General features: G+C 44.1%; 1 long non-coding RNA gene across 1 annotated transcript in view; it reads left to right on the forward strand.

Annotated features, from left to right (window-relative positions):
* Positions 1 to 17443, forward strand: part of LOC107541970 (uncharacterized) — a 1179532-nt gene that overhangs the window by 1078979 nt on the left and 83110 nt on the right. The window contains exon 6 of the long non-coding RNA XR_001603661.2: positions 349 to 506. This is a non-coding gene — a long non-coding RNA (uncharacterized LOC107541970). The remainder of the gene's footprint in view (positions 1 to 348; positions 507 to 17443) is intronic.

Consider the following 17443-nt stretch of genomic DNA (forward strand, 5'->3'; position numbering starts at 1 on the left):
AGCCTGGGACAAAAAAACGAGCCACCAGAGGAGAGTGCTGTGCCCAAGGTTGTCATGGCACTCGATCAGCGTCAGCTCTGCATTAATCATTAGGCCGGGGCCCAATCCTTACGTTGGCAATGAAACAGCATAGTCAAAACCAGTTATTTCCATGAAATGACTGCAAGGGCTGAAACCAACCTTGGAGATGGATGCCCCCCCCTTCGGATGTCGCAGGTGATTGAAAACCGGCGCCCTTTGTGTTGCTTGAGAGACTCCGTTCTTGTTGTGGCCTCACCTACCGATTCAAGAACTATGCTTGACACATGCTTTTAAAAATCTAATTAAAACTTTCTTTCTGGTCCTTAGGTAGAAAGATGGCTCTGCTGAGATGAGCTCTTAATTAATGCACTGAGAGCTCCGAGTCCCACCTCTCAACAGGAATGATTGACGTCCAAGGATACATAAATTACACTAATTGAGCTCTGCCTCTGTTATTGCCACAGCCAACTCATCAGAGAAGCGAGGTGAGTAGACCAGCGTCGGAAGTTGTTTCAGTGAGCTCTGCGCTGTCCCAGAGGGTGGGGGGGAACTTTCCGGACCGTGACATACTTACCGTCGCAGAAGGCAGGGTTTTCCTTCGGTTTTAAGATGTAGGTTTTGTGTTATAGTTTTTCTTTTATTTTAAAAATTAGCATTTTTGACATAGCCATTGAAATCTAAGTAACCACAGTCTCTTCACAGTTTTTAAGCAGCAGATACTGCAAGCCAAGTAGAGTAGGTATAAATCACTTGGCATCAGTTATTGATATTCAGTTGCGTTGCGTAGCAACCAAAGTATATGTTAGGAGGGATTGTTTGAAATCAAGTCCAACGTTAGTTTCTGAGTTTAGTTTTCAGAAACTTACCTAATTGTAAATGTACCCAGCCTCACCAAAGATCATACTGAAATATTTGTTTTATATTTATTTCATTCTGAAAGAAATTTATAGATATTCTGAGACCCTGACTTCCATAAAATCTAATTAATCATTTCATATCATCTAGGTTGTTTATTAGCCTAAAATATAATTCAAAGACAGGGCTATTTATTAAAAATGAAGACAAGTATACGATATCAAGTAGCTTCATTTATATCTTACAGTTTTTATTCACAGATTTTTTTTGAATGCTTTAACAATTATGAAAAACCCAGTTTCAAATATTTTCAAGGAAAATATTAAAAATAGGGGAATTTCAGGATATTAAATTATTTACTTAAAATATGTTTTATTCAGAAAAAATATAAATAGGGCTTGAGTTTACTATGTAAAGTATTAAAAGAAAGGCCACAGAGAAAAGTGGATTAAGAAATTACGGAGCATAAAGGTGATATATCAAAACCAATAGAAGTGGGAAAGCAGATAGCGAGAACAAGAGGAAAAAAAGCCAAACAGTAGAAATACTGTGGTAGGTTTAAAAATAATAAAGCACCAAACTTAAGCATTCCAAGCAATTGGAACTGGCCAAAAATAGAGGTAAGGTGGTAGAAGTAAGCAGAGCTAGAGTCGCAAAATATTTAGGGGAACCGCCATGTCCTAGTAAAAAAATTATTTAAAAATGATTTTTTTAAAGACTTTGGATCCCTGAAATAACATGTGGGTCCCACACGTTCCACCCCAGGGCACTTGGCTGTGCCCACTAATTCAAACTGTGGAAAATGCAGAGCCCCGAAAAGGAAAATCATAAGATGGCTACAGATCTATCAAAATGGCTTTATTATTACCTGTGAGAAAACCCTAAGCGGAGAAACATTGAGAGAGATGAGAAAATCCTGAGCTGATAATCTGGCAAAACATACAAAAGGCTTTTAACATCAAGACTATCTCGCTATGACTGAAAGGAAGTAGAAAGGAAACAGGTTTGTGTGGGTTTTTTACTGTGAGATCCTTTCATTATTTGGTGGCTAACAGTATCCAATATAATGTAGCAAAGCCATTGGAATGTAAGTAATAGAACATTTTCTGTTTAAAAAATTACTTAGGGGTAATGAGCATGAAACATGCACCTCAGAAAGCCTGTTTTCATTTTTATTTTCTGCACTTTCTGAGTTCACACTACGAGCTTTCATCATATCCTCTGTGTTCAGCAAGGTGGCTCCTAAGAAATTATGCTTGAAATGACCTAACTCTATTTATACCTCTTGAGAATTTTTGTATTTAATAATCTTGAAAAGGCAAGTTTCACTGTGTGTTTCATTATTATCGTATCTGTAGAAATGTTTATTTGTAGAAAAGGGAACCCTATGTTCAAAAATTAGAAGATGATTCTACTTGAATTCACATATTGTTAATGTGGGTAGCAGAAAACTCAACATACTTCAACAATACTACTGCATTGATGATACCTTTGGATTTAGATTGTTATAATGTATCTGAATTAGGACCAACTTGTGTCTCCCTCCATGCCTGCTGGGTAACCCAGATGCTCATGCTCGACAGAAAGCCACATGTCATTGTGCAGTGGAGCCCTGGCAGCGCCGTGATGAGCCAGGGCCACCCTGCCTCCAGTGGAACCATGAATATAAGAGCCTGTCTCTCAAGCTAATCAAATCAGCTCTTACTCTGGTCTGTTGGTGAATGTGGACCATCAGATCCAAGTTTTCAGTTTCTACATTGTATCGCAATCATGCACTTACTAGGTGATGAATGAATGAACCTGGTTGTACTGTGCACAGTGTAACAAAACCCCATACCCTCCTCTGTTCTTCCAGTGGAGCACTTATTATATGCTTATTTGCTTTGCTTATTTGATAGGCCTCTGATATTACTTTTATTGAGAATTTATATAATTCTTTAGATGTGGGACTCTTCGGTTAGTCGGACAATTCATTACTTCACTAGTGTCTGATCTCTGGGTTAACTGCTGGCTTATAACTTTAATAACAATTTTAAAAATTTTGCAGATATATTGAAAATAAAATTTAGTACCTTGTAAAAAACAGAAGTATATAGAAAAGACAAATGCCCTATAATATCCTGTAGTATCAGTGCTAAAATAATTTTTGTTATAACTTTAAATAACAGAAACCTATTATGTGCATGGTTAGGGAAAAATAGACATTCACAAAAGTCTCTCCCCTCTAAAATAATTAGTACTTACAATTTCTTCCATAAAAATGCATATTCCTTTAAATATCTATATATCATTTATGCACTCACTCAACAAATACGTATTTAGGGTTTTTTATGTACCAAGCACAATTTTTGGCGCCAGGGTTGTAACAGTGAGCAAAAGAGATTTTTAAAAAGCCTGGCCCTCAGAGGGCTTACGTTCTTGTGGGCTGAAGGAAGCTATAAGCAGAATCTGTCCTGGCCCAGTGGCTCAGTTGGTTGGAGTATCGTCTCATACACCAAAAGGTCATGAGCGGCCTGTAAAGGGGGGCGGGACAGTGATGGGTGACTCAGCATCGGCCTGCAAAGGGTGGCGGGACAGTGATGGGTGACTCAGCAGCGGCCTGCAAAGGGTGGCGGGACAGTGATGGGTGACTCAGCAGCGGCCTGCAAAGGGTGGCGGGACAGTGATGGGTGACTCAGCAGCGGGGGAACTGAGGACGGGTAGTGGGGAGTTTGTAAGCGCTAATAAGGAAAGACAGGAGCATTTTCTTCTGCTGCTGCCAACTCCCCCCCTATAGCTATTACCTACCCATCTTGCTCTACCTATGTGCCCCTGTGTCTCTCCTTACCTAGGGCACCACTGAGTAAAAGGCAGGGGTGAATCTGGGTTGCCTGCCTTCCTCAAAGCCTAGGGAGGGGGCTGTGAAGAGATTCTAGTCACAGGTTTGTGGGTATCTCATGTGCCTTTTCCCATCTGCACGGTTTTGGGCACTAGGCTCAGTGTCCTGCCAGGCAGGGTACAGGATAAGTACCTTGGGAAGAAATGGCCTCGCGGGGACTGCCAGGTGGATCAGGGGTCACACCTGCGCCCACTCGAAGCCCGAGGTTTGGAAGATGGCTCCGCATAAGCCGTTGTGGACACACCGCCCTGTCTGTCTGTGTGCCTTTCTCTTTCCCGGCGATCATGCCTCTGGCCATCAACCTTCTTCCCTGCTCACTGGCTCAGTCTTTTACTTATACAAAAGAGGTATTTACAGCTATTGTTTTACACACTGCATTTTCCACCTTAATTTTACATATATTGGCACAGAGATATTTGCCACGTACTTTTAAACAGCTGCTTCCCCATGGACGTTCATTCAGTTAGCACGTTTTCCACTGACAAAGTCTTTAGTGGTTTCCAGTTCTTCCCTGATGCATACAATCCCGTAGTCTATTTCTCTATCTGTATATATATGTTTTGCTAGTGTATTCTTGAGGTAAATTGCCATCAGTGTGTCAAGGAGCATGTTTATTCCAAATTTATATACTGATGCAGCCATAACGACTTCGTGGTCCATGGTGGACCTCATATTTGACAGTGGCCCCATGTGATTGTCATGGAGCGGAAAAATTCCCATCACCTGACGATGTTGTCTGAGCACCACGCCTTACTCACTCGTCCGTGTGATGCTGCTGTAAGTGAGCCTACTGCGCTGCCAGTCGTATAACAGTCTAGCACATACACCCTCGAGGTTTGTATACGGGCACCTATGATGTGCGCACGCAGTAATAAATAGTATGGGGGGCTCCCTGGGCCTCTCCCAGGACTCCCCCATGGGTAACACATGGGAGGCTGTAGGACGGCCACGCAGCCAGGATGTTGACACTGATACGCTCAAGATACAGCTTTCCTGACTTCTGACCATTTGCTTTCCCATTGTGGTAATCATCTAACTTGTGGTTCCTTCGAATCTTTTTTTTTTTAAGAAATTAAGAAAAAATACCTTTTCACACATATTAAGTATGTTTTCCCTGAGGCTTTAATTTGCATTTTGATTTTACCTATAGTCTTCTTGGCTGATTTTTTCAGTCTTCTCTTTATGTCTTCCGGGTTTTGCGTCCTGCTTGGAAAAGTCTTATCAACTTTATATATAAATTTACCTTCTGGAATTTACATGATTCCATTTTACACATTTGAATTTTGATCCATTTGAGTATGTTTTCCTGTAGAGAATTAGGTAAGGGTCAAATCTGTTTCTTTTTTCTTCCAGTAGTTCCTAACTGCTTCTATTCCCTTTATTTCAAATATAACTTAAGTCATCATTCAAATTCCTACATATACTTGTGCTTGTTTCTAGGTTTGCACTGCTCTCTCTTACCAGGTCTTTTCTAGCACCAAACTGCTAATTATTATAGCTTTGAAGTGTAATATATTCTACTGTATGGCAGGACCATGTGTTTCCCCATTGCTTCTTTCTCTCCTCCCCAAGGATTCTTCTAGCAATTTTCAAATAATTATCCTGTAGCCTAAAAATTTTAGTATCACTTTGTCAAAGAAATATTGTCGATTTTATTATTTGAATTAAATTATTGTTAAATTCATAGATAAATTTGAGGAAAGTCAATAACTTTGATATAAAATCTTATCCAAGTGTAGGGTAGTTTCATCATTTGCTCACTTCCCTCAGTTCTTCAGCAGAGTTTAAGGTTTTCTTATGCACTTATTCCTGTGCACGTATTTTACAAGCCCCTGCACATATGCATTAGCTTGACTGTTTACTTAATCGATAGTCGACGAACAGAGAAAAGAAAATATGACAGAGACTTTCAAACAAGTATATTAACTTGCTATGTAGATATTGGACTGTTATTTCAGTATCTAAATCACTAATTCTAACATCCAATGTTTTGCCCGTGTTTTTGCAAGTGGCATTTTGTACAAGTAGCCAGGGGTAAGTAAAGAAACAGATTTTTCATGTTTTCAGACGTAGGTACACCCCGAATGAGCATCCTGTGTACATAAAAAAGTAAGTTGTAAAAATAAAATATGCCAGGCTGGATAATCATCTATAATGTTAACAGTCCAATTGCTTGTCATGTAGAGGAAGGTTGTGCTTTAATTAAGCAATAAGACATGACAGGGTGTGAATTATGGAGTAATAATTCTTGCCTAGTGTATTGTCAGACAAGGGGCCGAGGGCCAGGTGTCACTGCGTGCGCCGTGCATAAATTATTATAACTGTAATTTCAACCTAGAACACTATAGAATAATTCTAAAATATCTTTCAAATAATTTTGCAAAACAAGAAATAGAAGCTGAATGTATTTCTTCAATTATATGTTAGGAGACATATACTATAATGCTGTGAGATCAAGAGGGGGGAAAGCATTTAATTTGAGGGGAAATATAGCAAGAAAATATAATAAAGTTGGCTTCATAATGATTTCTCTCTAAACAATATTTTTATAGAGGAGATTCCTAGGAAGATGATACATTCATTTGACTTTTCTCCCCACGATTAGGGGGGGAAATAGTGGGAGTTAAGTTCTGAGAAATTTTGAGAGGTCTTTGTGCCTTTTGTGCCTTCACAAAGCAGTGCTAACTAACAAATAACTGTGACAGAAATCTTCCGGGGGGGGGGGCGGGGGGGGAAGCATCTCCCTGAAAGTATTTGGCAAGGGGTGGGTCGATTTTACAGAATTTGGGGCCCTCTTAAAATCAGCATGATTTGTAATCTCGCCGCTTTCCCCGTAACGTACCATTTGGAAGGTCCTCTTTTGTAAAGACATGAAAACAGATCTATTATCACAAGAAAACACAGTGTTTGAAATACTGCTTCTTTCAAGAAAAGAAAACTCCTTCCTACGCATTCAAAAGAAAAACCTGCACTTGTGCGCGTGTGTGTGCGCGTGTGGCTGTGGGAGAGGAGAGCCGCGGGCTGTGCATCGGGGGCACCGGGCCCGCGGGGTTTGCACGGAGTCGGCCCGTTACGGGGACCCCGCGCCGGGCCTGGGCTGCCAACGGTGCAGACCTTTAAGACGGTCGCCGTGTGGACGAGTGTCCTGCTTTTGTGAATGGCACGAGATGAAAGTGAGACATTACAGCCTCAATTAATTTTGTCTCAGGTTCTCGTTAAGTTAATGTCCTTGGTCATCCAATTTACCTGTTTCTGTGAGTGTGATGACCAGACAAAGCTTAATATACAGATCAAATGTAAAGTATTTTTAAAGGGTTCCAGAGACACACCCACCCAAAATATGTCCTTCAATGTCTTATCACAGCGCCATTAATTATTGACTCCTCTTATTAAGAGGAAATCCCTTATTAAATAAAATCTGAGTTAATGACACAGAGCCCGGTTATCCGTTCTCAACCCCTTAGTTTAGCTCTTTGCTAAATAAATAGACTTAATTTATCTCTTTGCTTTATTCCAAGCTGGAAAGCAGAGAGGAAATTAGATATAAGAAAGGAGTGGTTAATGGATATGAGAAGGTTTCCATCCGCGAAACTGGGGCATACTTGGAGGCATACTTTTTATTTTTTTCTCGTGGTCAAGAGGTAAAAAAACCAAAAACAATACCTTAAGAAAAGGAAGCAGAATTATGAGTTTTTTAGGCAAAGATGGGCCACATCTTACTTTGTGATAAAAAGGTGGGGAAAGCTGCAGAAAACTTTGTCTTCAGTACTGTTCTCTTGTTTCTCTTTCACTAAATTAGGCAGGATTGACTTTTCTATTCAGTGGCTCTCATTTATCATTTTCTGGGGTTACATTTCAATAAGATTTTAGTCCTAAATTCTAGGAATGGGAGACCCCAACTTTCTCTCAGTTCATCTCCAAGCTTCATTGGGTCAATTTTGGGCAACCCGCGATCACAGATGGTTTTTAAAAGTGAACAGCCACCCACAGAATTATCTTTAGAGGACCACGGTGTAAAACGATGCCTTTAGCTGACAACAAGGGTCACTGTGTGATAAGGGTAAATGAAGAACTCCTCTGCATTTAGAAAAGGGTAATTAATTATGTTGTTTTAATTTTTAACTAGCATGCCCTTGACTTCAGCTCCATCTACTTCTACAGAGAAATAACTATTTAAAATATTTTAGACTATAATGGATAAAAATAACCATTTTACCACTTGGTTGTTATTTTCCCTACAAGCTTGTTCAACCAGACAATACGTTCAAATTTCGGCTGGTCATACCACTCAATGTAATGATCAAAAGTGCTTTTAACAGGCTTATGTTTATTGAGATAAATTATTAGGATTTATTTCTTGAGAACTTGATGCTGGGGATTCTGTATTGTTTTCCCATTAGTATTTACGACACCACCGTAGGAGTGGTGGCAACTGAGAGATCAAGCAGGTTCATAGAGAGCCTCATAAGCGATGGGCCTAGTTTTAACCAAAGACAATGGTTTGAAAGGCAAAATTATTTCCAGTGGACCATTTGTCTCTTTCTGAAGTTAGAATATTTTAAAAATTGAATTGAGCCATCACCAAGGCCTTCTAAAAATGAAAAAAAAAAAAAAAAAAAGATGAAAACCTGCCATTTTCCCAGACGGCAGTCCAGGCTTGTTACTGAATTCCCCGCACTGCCCACCCTCGGAACTCCCTGCCCCCGTGTCCTTACCGCCTTCCCGCTCCAGACCCCTGCACGCTTCGGGAAGGGCAGGAGCCAGCCCTGGGTTAGCGGGGTGAGCGCCCGCCCCAGGACAGCAGGGACCGCGGTCAGTCCTGCAGGGGGCCCCGTGGTCACAGCCACAGAGCAGCAGCCGTGTGGGTAAACTGGTGCTCGCGATGCTTGGGCACTGGAGCGGGGCTGGGAGCTTGGATGGAGCCCTCCTGCCCTGATCATTCGGGGCGGGGAGGAGAGGCTGACCTTTAAGTTAAGGACCCATAGCCAGGAAGACCCAGAGCTGGCCTCAGAGTTTGTGCGCCTGCCTCAGCGCCCTTCAGAGCGGGCGAGCCTGCGAGGATCTGTAATTCATCAACCTGATTCCTCTTTTCCTGCCATCCCTTTCGGGTTCCGTTTCCTTCTCCTGAGTTGCTGCTTTTTAAGGTCTTTGACTTAGAGGCAGCAGCCCGGACACAGATTTCTTATCTCTCTAGGTTTTGATAGTCACAACCTCACGCTGGCCCCACTGTGTCTTACTCCGCCTTGGTTGCTCGGCGAGGACAGGAGTCCTCGTTTCTAACAAGGTCACTCATCACACGAGTTGTTGAGATTCCTTGTTGCTACTTTTCTGTTTAAAGTGGAGCGCAGGCATCAATCAAGACCAAGATAGAGAAAGTAACACTCATTATCTCCTCCTACGGGGGTATAATTTTATATTTTGGAGAGTTATTAACAACATACTCTGCTTCTATTTTCTCAAACCTCCGCTGCTTAGACAGCACAGAGCGGAGTGAAATTATGAAAGAAGTTAAAGTTAACAGTTGCTAGAAACTTCTCTTTTTGCTTCCAAACTAGAAAAAAGAAATCGTATCTTTTGAAATCATGGCATATAATGTAACAAAGGGAAAAAGAGTAATGAAAAAAATAAGAAACTAAAAATAGCTCGGTGACAGTTTAATAACTGACAAGACTGATTCCATCTGCAAGAGAGCTTCAAACCTTCGCCTGCTGCCACTCGCAGGCGAGAGCCCGGAGTTCATGGCCGAGAGCGCACATCCGACGCGGGTGTGCGATCGGGACCCATCTGCAGATGCCTTCCTCTGCTCCGTGTGTGTTACGCAGTTTGCTTAAGGAAGTAAGAATCCTCAGGTCTTCAAGTGTAAAATAAAAATGAGACCCAGAGGACAGGAAAGAGCTAAAACTCGTGTACAAGTAGCATGAGGCCTCCCGAAGGCCGTCGGGCCCGCCTCTGGTCCTCAGCGGCAGGCCGGGGCTCTTCCTACAGCACTTTGAGGGTGAGGTGGCGGGTGGGGACCCTACATCATCAGCCACTGTCAAAGCAAAGAGGAAACTCTGCCCAGGAAAGCGAGAGCAGAGGCAACCCATGCCAGGGAAGCCTGGTCGCTTGGATTCCCCTCCCGGCTCGCCCACAGGCCGAAGCGGGCAAGCAGCCGGCTGTTTTTGGATAATACCCACATTTGTTTTACAAAATTGAGAGGAGAAGGTTGGATTTATCCTGAGTTGAGTATATAAAAATATCTGTGCAGGGTGGCACTTAGGCTTCCCCATTGTCCCCACACTCAGCTGCTAGCTCGCCTCTCAGCCTCACTCCTCTGCCCGGGACCCCTGCTGTGCTGCTGTGGGCCACGTTAGGGCATCCAGCTTGAGGTCCCAGGGGAAATGACTCAGGCGCTGGTTATCATTTTCATGGAGTTACGTTTGTTTTTGACTTTGAACAGGCGGGTGGCAGAGAGGCTCGGAGACTCCCTTGCCTGTCGGACCCACACCGGGTACTCGGTGCAAGGAAGGCGCTCTGTCGAATGCGTGCTCATCACAACGATGGCTGGGTTCCCTCCTGGGCCAGCAGGCAACACTGGGGACAGCTCTTCGGTTCATGGAATTGGGGGGTTAATGAGGCTTGAGTCACTGATGTCGTGAAACAGTGTGAGGAAGGGAAGCAGCCATGAAAAACTGACAGGCGTGTTCCCTGTAAAATGCTCATTATAGATATGGTCATGTTGGCAGATATTTAAGCTGTAAGTCAGTTTACTCATCACAAGTCTTTAATCTGGTAACCACGCTAAAATTACAAAGCATTTTTGACAAAAATAAGTTATCTATCGTAGTTTTAACAAAATAGAAGACAACGATTTATCATTCATTGAATGCCTGTTACTGGCCAGAACTGTCCTGTAGTTCCAGTGACTTGTGCCTCCACGTGTGTATAAAAATTCATACAATCTTGCTCTCAAGTTGCTCAGAATACAATAGGAAGGAGACCGATGCAAAATGACCTACTTTTGCAAGAAAAGTACAAACAACGTGCCTTGGATGCTTAGCAGACAGAAAACATGTTTGGGTGGAGAGATGAGAAAATGTTTCATGGATAAGACAGGTGGTGAAACCCGGCTTCAAATGAACACAATTTCAAGTGTAAAGAAGGGACGGCCTTCCAGGAGGAGGTGGCGTGAACAAAGGCACGACCGTGGGACCTTATCAAACGTGTTAGATAAATAATTACCAAACCGATCTCTGTGGAACAGGACTGGAGCTGGTTAGAGTAAAGCTGGAAAGGTGGGCAGGGCGGTCCTCTGGATCCATAGGATGGCAAACAAACATGATGGCTGCCAGGGTTTTTATTTCAGAATTGGTCAGCTTTGAGGAGTTTCTAGTCGTCCAGCAGCAATCCATGTCTGACATTTCTCTTACATTATTTCCCAAGACCCCTAATTAACCTAACCTGCAACCCCCAGAGAGCTGAAATGGAACTAGTGTATGGGCCAAGGGGCCCTCTGCCCTTGATTTTTGCTACCTTTCTAAAAGCATCATCAAAGTCATGTGTTTTGTTAGATATTTAGAAAGTCAGCTCTCACATGCAAACAGGGGTATCCTCCGGCTGCCAGTGAGCACTTCCCAGTTTTCCTGCCTCAAACTTCAGGTTCAGAATAGTGACAATTGCTCGGGCAACTCTATTGTTCACATGCCAGAAACCTGGGGCAGTGATGTCCACGGCCTGTCCACAAACACCAGGTTCTGTTTATTGTTTTTTATTTGATGCTAGGTAATGAAAGGGGGGCAGAGGGGGCTCCTCCTAGTCTCATGCCGTGTTCACAGTTTAGTTATTTTCAGAATATTCAGTTTATTGAATTTATTATCGTGACCTTTTAAAACAGCTTTAATTTTATTTTTTAAATCTTTCAAAACTTTTGAAAGTATTTGTTTTATGAATATTTCTTCCATTTTTATAGTCTTACTTTTTTTACTCAATAAAATAAAAATGAAGAAATTATTTTCCCAGTATAACATGGTTCTAGGGAAAGAATTCAAATACTCATAGTCATAAATCAATTCTCTCTTTGAACAATAAGACGTATGAGTTGGCCAATCAAAAAATTTGAGTACATACAATGTGCTAGATGGCTCCAGTCTAAACAATAGTTAAAGTGGCCAGTTAGAAATCAGACCAATTATTTATGTTCATTACCTTAACACCGTGTATTTGACCAAAATCGAGCAACTTCCACCCTGGCAGGTATTCCAAACGAGTTCCTACCGCAAGTGTCCTTAATGCCTAAATTTCTGTGCCTTTCTCCTTAGCAGTGGTGCTCCCACCCTTCCCATTCTCTGAGCATTGTCCTGAGGCCTGATTAATCCAGGTGACAGGAAATAGCCAAACAAGGTCAGCTGGGGCTTAATGGGTCCAATACCAGCAGTGTTGACAAAACCGCCTGGATTTCCCTCCTCTGTGGCTGGGGAACATTGCCCTGGGTTGCAGCCCCACTGCAATGAGTGAAAATCAGACTAATTGCAGTCTCTGGTGCCTGTCACCTCATCAGCTGCAGTTGAGGGGCCTTTCTTGGGAAATATGTGATGACACGACAGATATCTAAATACTCCTCACGGGTGCCTCTGTGCCCGAGGAGTCAGCACCTGACTAAGGCTTGGTTCCCGCCCTGCTTCACGGGTCAGCAAAAGCAAGTAAATAGATGTACCGTGATGCCAAGCAAAGGGTGCTGGGGGGCAAAGCTGCTACTGTCTTTCCCCACATGCTTTCTCTAACCGAGAAACAGATAATCTTCTGCGTGGTCCTCCTAGTGAAGTGAGAGCGGTGTCACCACCCCTCTTGCATACGTAGCCCAGGTCGGAGAAGAGCAGCGACAACCCGGAGAGAGAGGGAAGGCAGTGCAGACTCATCTGGGGTTGGTTCATAATTGACAAACTTCAGTATTTTTTTGAGTAAGTATAATTCTCTGATCTTTTTTATCAATGTCTTTATTCACTATTTTTTTTAATGGAAGCCTAAGAAACAAGAGCTGTTGGGCGGGTCAGCTCGCACGCCGCGTGCGTCCAGGTGGCCTGTGCAGGAGACGGGAGCCACAGGAACGGTGAAACCCTGTCGGACGGGGTTACTGTCGGGCATTCTTGTCTCATGACAGGCTGTGACAGTCAGTGGCACTGAAGCAGAACAAACTCCGGTGGCAGTTTGCTGGGAGCAGTGCAAGTGTCAAAACTGCTGTACAGAAGCAAATGCTGGAGATAACAGCCCACAAAGTTTGCCGCCTGACGACTTGCAGGCTGGTGCCCGAGGTGTCTGCACTGCAAACTCCAGGTGCCTGTCCCCGTCTGGGCACTCTGCTGCGGTGAGCGGCTGCCAGCTCGGCCTGTGCCCTTCCTGCTGTCAGCAGTCCCTGCTGTCACACAGCTCACCTTCCAAAAAGCACTGAGCGGTCTTCACATAACCCCGGGGGAGGGCTCATCCTCATATCCTAGGGTGAAGTCCACGAGCGTTTGGAGCAATCAGAGGCTTTCCATAAGGACAAAGCCGCCACGCCATCCTGGCTCAGCGATGGAGCGTCTTCCTATGAACCAAGAGGTCACGGGTTCGGTTCCCGGTCAGGGCACAGGCCCGGGTTGAGGCCTCGATCCCCAGTAGGGGGCGTGCAGGAGGCAGCCGATCAGTGTTTACATGGATGCTTCTATTTCTCTACCCCTCTCCCTTCCTCTCTCTCTAAAAAAAGCGATGAAAACATTTTAAAAGAGAGAGAGAGGGAAAGCGGTCCATGTCTGAGGCGCTGTTCCAATTATGTGGCTGTGAGAAGCGGTCACAGCCCAGATGCGAACCTGCCATCGCAAATAGGGTGAAACACTTCGCACCCAAAGCTGAAACAGTGAACTTAGCATTGTCGCCCGTCTCCTGAAAAGCTGAAGAAAAATTGCTTTACACCCATGAGGTTCACAGGTTTTTATTAGGAGCCGCAATAGACACTTTCACCCGCAGCGCATGAGAAACCCTTCGGCACCGCGACAGCAGGGAGGGCCCCTCAGCCTGGGTCCTGCGGCGGGAGCTCCCCCAGACAGTGTCGCAGGCTGGAGGGAAGGCCAGGCCACGCGGTCTCCCTCGTTTCAGCGCCGCACTCTGTGTGCTTCTCCTGTTTCGGGGTGTCCAGTAGAGATGTGATTCTCGGCTGCGGTCTTCGGGGTGCCAGGTTTCTTACTGTGATGGCGTCAGATTGTCCAGGTATAATATGAACTAGGAATTCTCGGCTCCCAAAATCAGTTTTTCTAAGAAACAGAAGCAGAAAAACCTCACTGGTGCCTGACTATGGGCTTTAAGAGGCTGGGGCTCTCTGCACAGTGATGGTTAGAGTCCGCAAAAGGGTCGTTGCCACTTATATCTAGTTAGTAAAAGTAATAACTACATTTATGTCTGGCCGGTGTGGCTCAGTGGATGAGCGTCAGCCTATGAACCGGGAGCTCACGGTTGGATTCCCGGTCGGGGCACATGCCCGGGTTGCGGGCTCGATCCCCAGCAGGGGGCGTGCAGGAGGCAGCCGATCAGTGACTCTCATCATTGATGTTTCTCTCTCTGTCTCCCTCTCCCTCTTTGAAATCAATAAAAACATATTTTTTTAGAAAAAGTAATGACTAACTTTAAAATTTTCTTGTGAATGAACCATTTACACATATTTACTTGCCTGAAATAATTCATAAGTCCTTCCACCTGGAAGCTTTCCCTCCCGTACCTGCAGCCGAAGGAGCAAGGAGATCACTGCACCGCCACTGAGGAGGGAGAGCGTCCGGGGTTTGAAGTCACTAAATTAGCTTGTGCTCAAGCCTGTTTCCTTGCCGTCGTCACTGCCATCCCCCTCGGTGTTCTGTGATCTGTGATTTGCGAGCTGCGATTATTATTTATGTGTTCCACAATTACCACCAGGGACGCCTCCCCTCCTCGGCCCTGAGCCACCGATATGAAAGGAGGAGATGCTGTTTATTGTGACAGTCTGCCTTTTGTCTGTGGAACAATGACAAAGTACCCGGTGACAGCTTGCCACCGCCTTTGCTACTGCTCCCCAGCCTACTTCTCAAGCGCTCTCCAGAAAGTGACAATAGACGGACGTGAATAAAGCCGCCTCCTGGAATCGGCTGCATTCATTTACCTCCCAACGAGCTGCTTTGGGGACGTACGTTGGATGGAGAACAGAAGGCCCGGCAGCGGGAGGACGTTTTAAAGATTTTGTACATCTCGGGGAGGCGGCGGAGGGGGCCTTCCTAGCTTAACAAGGCTCTCTAACCACCAGTGTACTTAACTTTTTAAATGTGTTTAATTTTGAAATCACACAGACTACAGACCCTGTGAAGAGGGACCGCAGATCAGAGTCGCTCGTGAGTCTTTGGGAAGATTCCCATTTCCTCTGCCTGGGAGGCTTGAGCAGAGCGGCCGTCGCTCAGGGTAGGGTGACGGGAGGGACAGCAATGGGCCAGGTCTTCCGAAGGGCCTGCGCTAATTAGCTTTCGAAGGGGCGCTAAGATGAAGCGTTTCCTGGATAACTGCACTGTACGGAACAGAAGAAATTAAAAAAACGAAAGAGCCACTGCGATTATCGTAGGCCCAGCCCCGGGCTGAGTGCAGCTCTGTACGCATGTGACAGCCAGCCGGCTGTCTTCTAATGTCATCACCCAGCAAGGATGCCTAAACCCGGCACCTCGCTCTGGTCTCACAAGGACATTGTGTTCAGGGGCACGAGGTTCTGCTTCCTCTTGTTTTTAGTAGCTGGTAAAAAAATATATTCACCACTCTCTGGGATTCCACTGGTAAAGAAGTAAGTTAGACACAAAGAACAAATGTGGTTTCTACTAAATTTCTATTTTAGGAAACACATTAAAAATCAGTACCAGCTCTCTCCGTATTAAAAAACAAACTCATAACTTGCAAACATTTTTAAAGGTTGCATCTCGTTTTCATTCTTCGATATAGAATCTCCTAGTAACAGCTCTTAAACGTTGAAAATACAGTTTAACCGCGTAAAGTCGGCTGCTCACAGAGCTGCGTGGCAGGATTTTCACTTCCTGAGGGCGGTGACTGGAGGAGCTGAAATGATCGTGGGGAAGCTGAGGAACCCAGCAAAAGGGAGACGGAGGAAAGTGGGAGCACTCGGCGGCGAAAGGCATCAGGCAGCAGCTGTTTAAGGGAGGAGTGAAATCAAAGCAGCCACGTGGCAACAAACGGGGGTGTGGGTTTCCCAAGAGACAGAGACTTTCAGATTAGGGTGCAGGACAAACCCACTGCCTGTAAAGAGCACATATAAAATAAAATTTTAAAAAATATTCGAAAACATAATCATAAAAAATGTGTATGATAAATGTAAAACAAAAAGTGACCCTGTCAATGTCATCTAAAGTAGAACTCAAGGCTACACCCAGTGAACAGAACAGAGAGAGTTAGGAGAGTAGAAAGCTTTCTGTTCACAAGATGATAGAGAATTAGAAAGTTTTTTGTACCAATCAACACATAGTTATGGAAAACATGATGGAAAACCTCCAGAAATACAATCGGATAAAGCCAAGTGATGATGGAGATTGGTTTGTAAAACTCTGAAAGAGCTGGAATGAAGTACAGGGCAAACATGCCAGGGTCTGAAAATACAATCAGCAGATATGTGTATGCGTGTGCACGCGTGTGCAAATAGACAGTGGAGGGGTAAAATGAGAGATTTAATCAACACTCGCATCGTGCTTACTGTGTGCTAGACGCTATTCCAGGGTTTGACATTTTCATGTAGTCCTCATAACAAACAGCCTTTACAGATGAGGAAACTGAGGCACTAACGGGACTGGTAACTGGCTCGGGGCTGCGTGGTCGAGATGAGCAGGGCAGGGCTTTACCCAGGGGGCTGGCTCTAGGGCCTGTGGTCTTAAGAGTCTCACACATCATGCTTCCCGCAGAGAATCTAGGTTTTTCTATTGTGGCATGAAAAAAATGTGGAACTACTCATGAACTGGTCAAAACAAACTTGAACAAATTCCAAACGTATTTACAGACAGTGTTTCCTGACCATAACCCAGTAAACCAGACGTCACCAAACAAAAGAGCTACCCTTCCTTCAAAAAAGTCCTCCTGTAGATTTTAAAACATATTGTCATTAATTCCTGGATCAAAAAGTACCCCGAAACTAAGATTAAAGATAACTTAACGATTGAATCTGCCATCATGATTCCTCAGTACGAGACCCCTTTCACCCCCACTCTGTTGTTTTCAAATTGCTAATAGAAGTTCTAACTATCGTTCCTAATTCCCTTTATCTGTACTAATCTAGTCACTTAGGTATATCTCGAAGTTAATAGACCTCAATTGGACAATTGCTCACTGTTAACACAGAATTAAGTTTATACCTTTGTAAGCATATACTATTTGTAGTTTAATTTCTCCTAAGTTGGATCCATTATGGTTATGATCGTGGGACGTGTGACCTGAATTGTGATCAGTCCAGTTCCCGGACTCATTCTACAGCTTCAAGGGAGGAGGCAGGGCTTCCTAGTCGCCACCAGGAGGTGATGAAGACGAGGGCGCGGCCGCTGTGACCAGTTAGTTATTTCTTATGGTTTGCTGTCCTTAATTGGGCAACATGGTTGGTGATCATCTCTTCTGACATTCGACTGCCTCCTTTCCTGAGGTTTTCACCCATGTAGGTTATTGCATGTTCTTTAATTA

This window comes from Miniopterus natalensis, chromosome 2 (assembly GCF_054644295.1).
Source record: "Miniopterus natalensis isolate mMinNat1 chromosome 2, mMinNat1.hap1, whole genome shotgun sequence".
NCBI classification, from domain to species: domain Eukaryota; kingdom Metazoa; phylum Chordata; class Mammalia; order Chiroptera; family Miniopteridae; genus Miniopterus; species Miniopterus natalensis.